The sequence below is a fragment of the Mirounga angustirostris genome, unplaced genomic scaffold (genome assembly GCF_029215605.1).
Source record: "Mirounga angustirostris isolate CCGP_5_RB_7025 unplaced genomic scaffold, mMirAng1.0.hap1 SCAF_2, whole genome shotgun sequence".
NCBI lineage: Eukaryota > Metazoa > Chordata > Mammalia > Carnivora > Phocidae > Mirounga > Mirounga angustirostris.
In genome coordinates, this window is record NW_026991710.1 from 98,111,177 (window position 1) to 98,121,073 (window position 9,897).

At 41.5% G+C, this 9,897-nt stretch overlaps 1 protein-coding gene and 1 long non-coding RNA gene across 4 annotated transcripts in view; one reads left to right on the forward strand and one right to left on the reverse strand.

The window, feature by feature from the left end:
- SEC24D (SEC24 homolog D, COPII coat complex component) overlaps positions 1 to 1,966 on the reverse strand; it is a 99,627-nt gene extending 97,661 nt beyond the window's left edge. The window contains exon 1 of one of the 2 annotated variants that reach the window (XM_045870227.3): positions 1,740 to 1,966. The gene's annotated coding sequence lies outside the window, so the exon portion shown is untranslated. Of the gene's footprint in view, positions 1 to 975; positions 1,117 to 1,739 lie in introns of those variants that run through there. The other variant, XM_045870228.3, reaches the window with a different exon arrangement.
- On the forward strand, positions 554 to 9,136 carry LOC135363635 (uncharacterized). 2 transcript variants are annotated; one of them, XR_010409504.1, is made up of 4 exons: positions 554 to 666; positions 897 to 1,623; positions 2,353 to 4,256; positions 7,686 to 9,136. It is a non-coding gene; the product is annotated as an uncharacterized LOC135363635 (long non-coding RNA). The 2 variants fall into 2 exon arrangements; XR_010409503.1 differs by lacking the exon at positions 7,686 to 9,136 and having other exon boundaries at positions 2,353 to 7,673.
- Positions 9,137 to 9,897: the final 761 nt, after the last annotated feature.

A 9,897-nucleotide genomic window follows, 5' to 3' on the forward strand; every position in this document is an offset into this window, starting at 1 on the left:
GTGTCATTTCAGTGCTATCCTAATTAGTAATTTTAGTTAGGCAGCTATGATAAAGAGAAATCAATAGTCCAACAAATATAGCAGAAGATAAAGAAGTTGGTAATGGACTTATTTTATGAATCATAAAATGACTAAGCCAGGTTGCAGCCTGCAAAGATTTGAGAGTTTCAGTGGTTTCTCAAAGATGACAGACTCTCTTTCTAATTTAAGTATCACACCTCTAAGAACATATACACATATATTTAAGGAACTAAGGGAAAAAAAGCAATTTCATATAGATTCAGGCACGTGCACACACCTCACAGTACAACATACCCATCTTGACTCTACTCAGAAGCTAAACATCGATTTGTTTTAAATTTATCGTTTTTCCAGGTTTCACAAAATAAGACACATTTCATAGAACTGTTCTCAAAGAATTTTTAGAATCAAAAAAAGCTCTGAATCCTGGTAAAGGAAGCAGATTTTCACTACAAATCTACCATTACTCTGCTGTGTGACATGGAATAAGGTGAAGAACCTCTCTGGGCCTCAGTTCCCTCTTAGAAAATGAAGCTTCTAAAGCCTTTGCAAACATAGAACACTGATCCTACAATTTCTCTCCAGTTTCCTCATGTGGCATAGGAATATTTCTCCTTTTGCTGTTTTATGATGCTACCTTTTAAGGTAAAAGTTCGGTGATACCTGCTAAGACTTGAAATAGATCTATATTCAGGAAATCTCATTCTTCATTTGGTTTCATTTTCCTATTAAACTGTAAGTTCCCAAAATTAAGGAAAACATTATAAGATCATTTTCTTCTCCTTGGAAGGAGAGAACTAATGAGAGGAGAGATAGGCAAAAGCCTGCTGGTCCACTTTGTTCCTGACAACACTTTTACCCTCCTCCCACTTTAGCAGAGAGAGACGTGGCAGCCTGAGCTTTGGTCAAGCTCACCCAACCAAGCACATTTAGGAAGTCAGCAGGAGCACACACCTACGTAGCAGCCTGTTGCTGAGTGACGGAGAGGAAAGGCAGGGATGTTCACTCCAAACAGCAGGAAGCAAGCAGTCGGGTCCCTCTGAACTGGTCCTGACAGAAATCTGCTTCCTCACGCAGCCCAGTTTGCCACGTCAAACTTCCTCACACAGCACCAAGTTACAGAAACCTGACTCAGCTTCAAGCGGCGACATGGCACAAAGCCACTTGGCAAGAGCAGGCCTAGGATCAAAATCTGGGGAGCTTCAATCACAGAACAAGCCCCAGGCCACTGTCACTGGACAACGAGAGCCAAGATGTGCTTCTCACCCGGGACCAAGTTCGGATTTGGGCAAATTGGTTTCGCTACCGGATAGGATGTCCCGAAGCTTGAAGATACAGTTGCCATTTTTACTCTATTTCCAATACTGCCTTCCTCCAAAGAGGAAATTAAGTTGATACAGAGACAAGAAAACCGCCGGCCGTGCCACTGGAATACTGTGGCCACTGAGGACCCTAACCACGCAGTTCCAGCATCCCAAGACAAAAAGATGGGGGCGGGGCGGCTAAAAACTGCCCACGCCCACCCACCCCACCCCCATTATCAAACTGCACGAAAAGGCTAAAGGAGCAACGTATGAGGTCTCCTCCGCTGCCCTGCCACAGGTGAGCATCCAGCCTCTCGCCAGCCCCTATCCTAGGCCGGGCACCGCACCCCACTCCGGCTGTGTTTGGGGAGGGGCTGTCCCGCCAGAGCGTAGCCAGGCAGGGTGAGGCATTACCTGGTCTGCTCCCGCACGCCGCTGGACTTCCGAGAGCCTGCGCTCTGCTCCTAGCGCCGGGTGCCCCGGTGACCCAGCTCCCGCTGCGGCCGCTGCTCCCGCGGCGCCTTTCCCCCGGCCGTGTCCCCACAGGCTGGTCTCGCGCACAGAGTTGCAGCCGGGCTGGGAACTGCCACGTCAAACCCTCTCCCGGCTGCGCGCCCCCAGCGCCGGGGCTCAGACCAGCTGCCGCGCTCCCGCCGGCGCAAGCGCACAGACCCGGCCGGGCGGGGCGGGGCGGGGCCGGGGGCGGGGCCGGGCCCGGAGCGCGGCGAGCGTATTGGCCGCCGGTCCTTCCTTTTTTTCCCCCTCTATTCGCCTCTTCCTGTCTGTTTTGTTTGTATGTTTCACTACAACAGTGCTCGCTTCGGCAGCACATATACTAAAATTGTATGTTTCACTACAACAGGTCAAAATTTTAACGCTGTTGATAAATCAGAGCAACGTTTTCACGGTGCATCCCCTTAGGAAGGCGTGACTGCTTAATGAGGGTTCATTCATTCTTTCATTCAACAGGTTGCGGCTTCAGCTGTTCATTCATTACATATTACTTGAGTAACTGTGATATTTCCAGGTATTGCTTGCCGGTACAGGAAGGTACACGATTCAAGACCCCGAAGAGATTGGAATTTACAGGCGAATCTGGCACTTAAAGGAGAATCTGGCACGTGTACACGAACAATTTGATGACGTATTCGCGCAATGCTCTACAGAGGAAGGAAAGCCCAAGGCAGCCTGGCAAAGTGTAAAAGAGGAAGGAAAAGATGTCCCAACGGAAAAGTATGGGGAGAGATGTCATCACTGAAGCTGAAATTGCTAGACTTCTGTGTATTCCTTCTAGGAATGCCTACAGATTGACTGAACCTACTCCGAACAGGGATCGATACATGTGTAGAGACCCCGTGTTTAGCTCACTGTATTGTGAGAAACAGCTGAGAAAGGCAACATATGTCACAACTGGAACTTGACTTCTCTTTTCTATCTAGCCCTAAAAACTAGGACCATCTGGCTTGTTTCTCATAATGCCCCATGCCTAGATAGAAAGGCCTTCAACCAACCCTAGGTTTGATATCGCTACCACTTTTGCTCAAACTTACAAAAACAAACCAGATCAGTGTTTTGTTTTCAATATATACTTTCTTCTGAGCCTCCTGGATGGCTCAGTCGGTTAAGTGTCTGCCTTCAGCTCAGGTCATGGTCCCAGGGTCCTGGAATCGAGTTCCCCATCAGGCTCCCTGCTCAGCGGGAAGCCTGCTTCTCCCTCTCCCACTCCCCCCTGCTTGTGTTCCCTCTCTCTCGCGGTCTCTCTCTCTGTCAAATAAATATATAAAATCTTTAAAAATATATACATACATATATATACTTTCTTCTGGGGTACAAGAAGATAAAAATACTTGACAAATCTCTTTACTGACAAAATCCCTGGGCAAAAACTTGCACGGGGATGATGCTACTGCTGAAATTCTACATTAGTTTTGCAGGCATTTTAAGATATTCCAGCATGGTGAAGACACTAATGGTCCCTTTCCCCCTTCTCCTTTTTTACAATTTTAAGGTGTGACACCCTGCCTACACCCAGCTTCAACCCTGGTCAGATTTGAGAATCCACAATGAAAAATTTGTTTTAAATTTGTTTCTTGTGTTCTCAATATAATGAAAATGTTTGATGGAGTTTAGGAAGCTTTGGTCTGTGTAGAAGCAGCACAGCTTGTAAGAGCAATAAAAAAAAAAAGTTGTCATATCACAGTTATGTCACAATGTAGGAGAGAGTAGTCCCTTGGAGATAGGAACATTATGTAATGAGTTGGTTGGCTTGTTGTCTCTATAAAACCACTAAGTTTGAGTTTGTAAATTCTTTCTTACCTCTGTTCAGGGATCAGGACAGTTTGTGATTTTAGTTCTAACACAGTGTTGGATTCCTAAATATTTAAAGTTGGAAGGGATTAGAAATATGGATAGCTCAATATTCAGTGAGGACTGAATTCAATTTTATAAATTAAAAAGCCAAATTTCAAAAAATGAAAATAACTTACTAGTCTTTTAGTTGGAAGACATGCCTTCTGATTTTAATTTCAAAGCATTTTTTACCTCATTTTCCTTCCTCTTACTATTACTCTATTCAATGGTTTTGCCTTTCTCTCCTATATCTGCCTTATATTTAAGCTTTCAAATAAATACAATATTGATAGACCATACAGCTCCACCAGTGTTTGGAGTTAGTAATCACAAATTTCTTTTTCTTATGAAATAGACTTCTAGTTTGTCCTGCTTCCCTTCTTGTGACCTTAAGTAACCACCCCTTTAGTGACTAATTTCTGACCTTATTCTTGTGGTAGGATTGCTGAACTTCACCAGACAGGAAGGTTAGCCTGGATTCCCAGTCTTGGTCGGACCTACCCCACTGCCACCTGATGTCAGCCTCTGATGTTCCATGTATAATTAACATGGTCACCCTGGTAACCATATCCTAATTGAAAGGTGAGGTCACAGGGAATGTCCATGTGCTGGGGTTCTGTGTTCTTTAGGGTCTTTCTGTTCTAACTTTATTTTTATTATTTTTTATTTTTTTAAGTAATCTCTGTGCCCAATGTGGAGCTCAAATTCACAACCCTAAGATTAAGAGTCGCATGCTCCACTGACTGAGCTAGCCAGGCATCCCTCTGTTCTAACTTTGAAAGGAAAAGAAAGCAGAGAATCGGGTGCCTGGGTGGCTCAGTTGGTTAAGCGACTGCCTTCAGCTCAGGTCATGATCCTGAAGTCCCAGGATCGAGTCCCGCATCAGGCTCCCTGCTCGGCAGGGAGTCTGCTTCTCCCTCTGACCCTCCCCCCTCTCATGCTCTCTCTCTCTCATTCTCTCTCTCAAATAAATAAATAAAATCTTTAAAAAAAAAAAAAAAGAAGAGAATCAACTGCACAAGACTATATAGAATGAGAATGAACTTCCAGACAATACTCAGGGTTCTTTCTGATATGTATGCTTTGGAAGAAAAGAACTATGATGCTCTAAGCATTTATTTTTTAATTTTTTAAAAAGATTGATTTATTTGAGAGAGAGAGAGAGAGAGCAGGGTTGGGGGGGCAGAGGAAAGGGGAGAGAGAGAATCTCGAGACTCCCACTGAGCATGAAGCCCGACTCTGGGCTCTATCCGATGACCCTGAGATCAAGACCTGAGCCAAAACCAAGAATTGGACACCAAACCAACTAAGCCACCCAGGAACCCCTCTAAGCATTTATGTAACTTAAGTTTGGTTCAAAAGCTACAGTTCAAAGAGGGTTTATATTTAAAAAGTTGAAATAGTCAAGACTTGGATTATGTTAAATATCTGAAAGCACAGTAAATAAGGCCAAATTAAATGGTGGTGGGGAGAAGGGTACATGGTACACCAGGTTGAGTAGCAACCTGTAACAGTAACAATACAGTTCAAGTGTTCAAGAAGGCCCTACGCCAAGGTATTTCTGGAATTACTTTTTTCTCTTTTTTTAATAACAGCTTTATTGAGATATAATTAACAATTCATCCATTTAAAGTATACAGTCCAGTGGTTTTTAGTATGTATACAGAGTTGTATAGCCATCATCACAATAAATTTTAGAATATTTCCATCATTCCCCAATAAACTCTACCCATTAGTAGTCACTCCCCTTTCTCCCGTACTCTCCCATTCCACAGCCCTAGGCAAGCACTGGTCTACTTTTTATCTGTATAGATTTTGTATTCTAGACACCTCATATAAATGGAATCATACAATATGTAATCCTTTGTGATTATCCTTTCACTTAGCATGATGTTTTCAAGGTTCACCCATGATGTAGTATGTATCAGTACTTCTTATTGCCAAATAATATTCCATTGTATGGATATAGTACATTTCATTATCCATTCATCAGTTGATGGGCAGTTAGGTTGCTTCCCCTTTTAGGCTGTTATGAATACTGTTGCCATGAACATTCATGTACAAATTTTTGTTTAGATAGATGTTTTTATTTTTCTTGGGAACTTCAAATAAACAATATAGTATCAAACAACAACAGCAACAACAAAAACAATAGTCTGGCTCCAAAGGCTATGCTCTTAGCAATTAGGCAATGTTGCCACTCTGTATGAGATTTTATTTTTAAAATAAAATAGGCAATGTCACCCCCCCAAAAAGACGACAACAACAAAATAATTAAAATTGAAATCTCTGGTGAGAATGTAACTTACCAAAGCTGATTCCAGAAGAAATTTTTAAAAGTTAAATGTAGAGTTACCATACGATCCAGCAATTTCCTCCTAGCTACAATTACTTTTTTTTTAATTTATTTTTTATTTTTTTAATTTATTTTTTTTCATGGAATAGTACGGGGATTGGCAAACTGCAAAATCTGGCCCACCTGCCTGTTTTTGTACAGCCTGCAAGCTGAGAATGGTTTCTATATATTTAGATGGTTGAAAATCAAAAGAAGAATAATATTTCGTGACACAAAAATTCTATGAAATTCAAATTTCAATGTCCATAAATAAAGTTTTATTGGAACACAGCCATGCTTTTCATTATCATACTTTTCATTATCATATCATATCACTACAGCGGCACAGTTGAGTAGTTGTGACACTGGCCACAAAGCTCAAAAAATTTCAAACATATACTACCTGGCCCTTTACCGAAAAAGCTTGCCGACGCTTGGTCTGGTAGAACCTACAAGTACAGTACAGTGGATTAGCATTTAATTAGAAGACCAGGTTGCCATGGGAAAATCTAAGAAGAGACATTTGACCCAGACTTGAAAAGTGAGAGAGATATCCCTGGTACAGGGGGCATCTGAACTGAGTCCCTGAGGACAAGAATAAGTCAGGCAAAAAAAGGAGCGAGGGGGCAGCAGGAATAGCAGGAATGGAAGAGGAAAGACAAGGAACCTGGGGCATTCAGATGTGAGGTAGTCCAGTACAGCTCAAAGGTGGGGTTCTAGAGGAGTGAGGACAGGAATGAGATCAGGCAAGCAGCTAAGCTAGCTCCTGGGGTCCCTCAAAGGCACTGGAGAGGCAATGAGAACTTTTAAGCAAAGGAATGAATCAATGATTTTTTTTTTTTTTTTTTTTTTTTGCCCCAGAAATCAGTCTGGCAGACAGAGATAGGGCTTTGCAGTCAGACCAAGTCATGATTTCTGTTTCTGCCACTTAACAAGCTGTGTGTTCCCTCTCTAACCTTCAGTTATCCTCACCAATAAAAATGGCAGTAATTACAATAAAAATGGCAGTAATTATAATACTAATCACAAAAATTTTGTGGGTATTAAATGAAATCATGCAGGTAGAGTACTTGGTACCGTGTTTGGCACATAATAAAAGCTCAATAATGTTGTTATGGTACCATTATCATAATTATCATTATGAACAGCATTATCTGTGACAATGGAATTAAGGAGATAAAGTCTAAGGATGAAACCCCAGGGAATTCTGCAATAAGTGCACATTCTAAGCTTACTAATCTTGGCTTGCTCGTAAATTTGGGATATGACATTCTTCTCATTGTGATCATGAACACTTAATGATATAAAGTGCTATGGAACAAAGTAAAAGTAGAGCAGGGTAAGGAGGATTGGACTGCTAAGTGGGCGATGGGTTACATTATGTGGGGTAATTAGTGATTGTAGAATTTCCTGGGGTAGTTAGGGTAGGGCCCTGCAGGAACTGGAAGTATGTCATTCAGATAGCTCTCCCTTCATGATTATCTGCTCCAAGAAATGTAAGCGGATGACATCCCTCAGCTGTTATGCATTTCCCGACAGCATTAAAAACATACCCTCATGGGTAAGGGTGGAATTTTCTTTTGAAAGGAGCCAATGTTTCTATTGTTCACCAAAATGAAAAGTGTTTCACTGCCCGAGAACTAAGGTGACTTTTTGGACTTTCTCCTTCCTCTTAGATCTAAGAGTTGTTTCTAAACTTAGAGACACAGAGAAGCCTACAAATAGACTGAATGATCTGGGCTTAAGTCTGGAGAGCTCATCCTGACCTCACAAAGGTTCTGTGTTGATGGCAACAGTGAGAGTGGGAGTCTGTTTCCTCTGGAGCCCCTTCAGCCTCCCACGAGCACCTCCCATCTCCACAAACACAAGCCAAGAGCACTTGTTTAGAGGCGAGAAGGGCAGGGTTCTTTCTCACCTTAGATCTGAAGAGTGGAAGAGTCATAAATGACTGAGCATGGTGGCAAGACCCAGTCAGAGTGGAAGAATCTGAGGACTGAGTTCAGAAGCGCATGGAATATCATCACCCTGAGGGGACTTCAGGAACATCTGCATCACCCTGAATGGGGACTAAATTTAGTGAACTGGTGGCTTGTCCCATAATAATTTGGGTTATTTTTTAAAGTGTAACTTCATATTGTAATCACAGGCTTCTAAGATTTGTATATATACGTATATAATTATGTTAGAGAAAGTCATCCAGAGGACATGCCATTCAACCTTGGGGCTGGATCCTGGGCAATGGGAAGCTCCCCATCCCCACCCCCATCCTTGCATGTACGTTCTGCCCACCATTACCACCATGGGATCCATTTTCAAGGATGCAGCCTTGAGAGAGATTGTTGTTGAGCTATCTGGATGGGATATGTGACTAAACCCCATTAAGGCCTCTATATAACCTTTTAAGATTCTGTCAGCCTGTGCGGAGATTACTCATCTAGCGGCTGCTGAAGACAAGCCTTATTAAAACCACCACCTCCCAATTTGGAGTGGCCACTCTTTCTTCGGTCTCTCCTTGCCCTCTGTGTATTCCGCCAGGAATGAACCAATAACTTACGTGTTTATTTCACTAACAAGTGATATTGCCTCCTAAGAAAACACCTTCTTTTAAGACTAAGGTTTTCAAGGGCGCCTGGGTGGCTCAGCCGTTAAGCATCTGCCGTTGGCTCAGGTCATGATCCCGGGGTCCTGGGATTGAGCCCCACATGGGACTCCCTGCTCCGTGGGAAGCCTGCTTCTCCCTCTCCCCCTCCCCCTGCTTGTGTTTCCTCTCTCGCTGTCTCTCTCTCTCTCTGTCAAATAAATAAATAAAATCTTAAAAAAAAAAAAAAGACTAAGGTTTTCAAGACTTGTTTATGTGTTGAGAGTTTTCTCATCTGGTACAACTGTAGGTTCAATCTGTGTTCTAACTACTAAAAAGAAAACGATATGGGGGTTGTGAATTGCCTCAGAAATTGGGAAAAGTGAATTGATTTTAAATGGTTAAAGATGTTGAATGAATGTCAAAGAAATAATATGATGTCATTATAAATTTGTTCATTATGTTTAACAGACATCATAAAGGAACATAGTAATTACCTATAATCTTTCTTTGGAACTGCTTGCTATCTGCTAAGGATTTATAGGCAACTCTTTTGAGCAATAGTACACTTTACTGAGATTATAGGCAACTCGTTTGAACAATAGTACACTTTACTATGTGAGGAGCGATGAGGGTGGGGAATTGGGTTCAGGTTGGAACAAGTTATATTTGAGATATATATGAGATATCAATTGTTAATAATAGGTATGAATTGGAATATTTCAACCTGAGGTCAGAGAAGTCTGGTCTGGAAATACCAAACGTGGGAGTAATCATCTTGAATAAGAAGTCCTGCCTGTAACATTTAACAAATCTAGTTTAGGTTCATGGAATATCTAGTTTTATTTCACATTTAAGTGATGAGATACACACATCTGGAGTTCAGGAAAGAATTGAGTAGTTGGTAAAGAATGCAGCCCTAGGTACACCAAAATTTTAGAGTGATGTCAAAGCAGAGCCAGCTGAGTAGATGCATAAAAGGTGTTCTAAGACAATATCATTTCAGTAAACAAAAGCAAAAGTTGTTTTCTGAAGGCAGCAAATTAGATTTGCTTTGCATTTTTTCGTATTTTTTTTGACTTCTTGGCTTTAAAGTGCACTTGTATTTAATTTTTATTAAAAATAAATATTAATATTTGATTAAAATGTCACTATTTGAAGAGTATTTCAAGGTGAAATAAAATGCATATATCTTAGTTTAGATTGAATAAAGGTTTAGGCTTCAATTCAGAGTAAAGTAGGTAGGAAATGAAAGAATTGTTCTAAGTTGAAATAATTCATTTAATGGTTCACTTTTTAATTGGTTATAA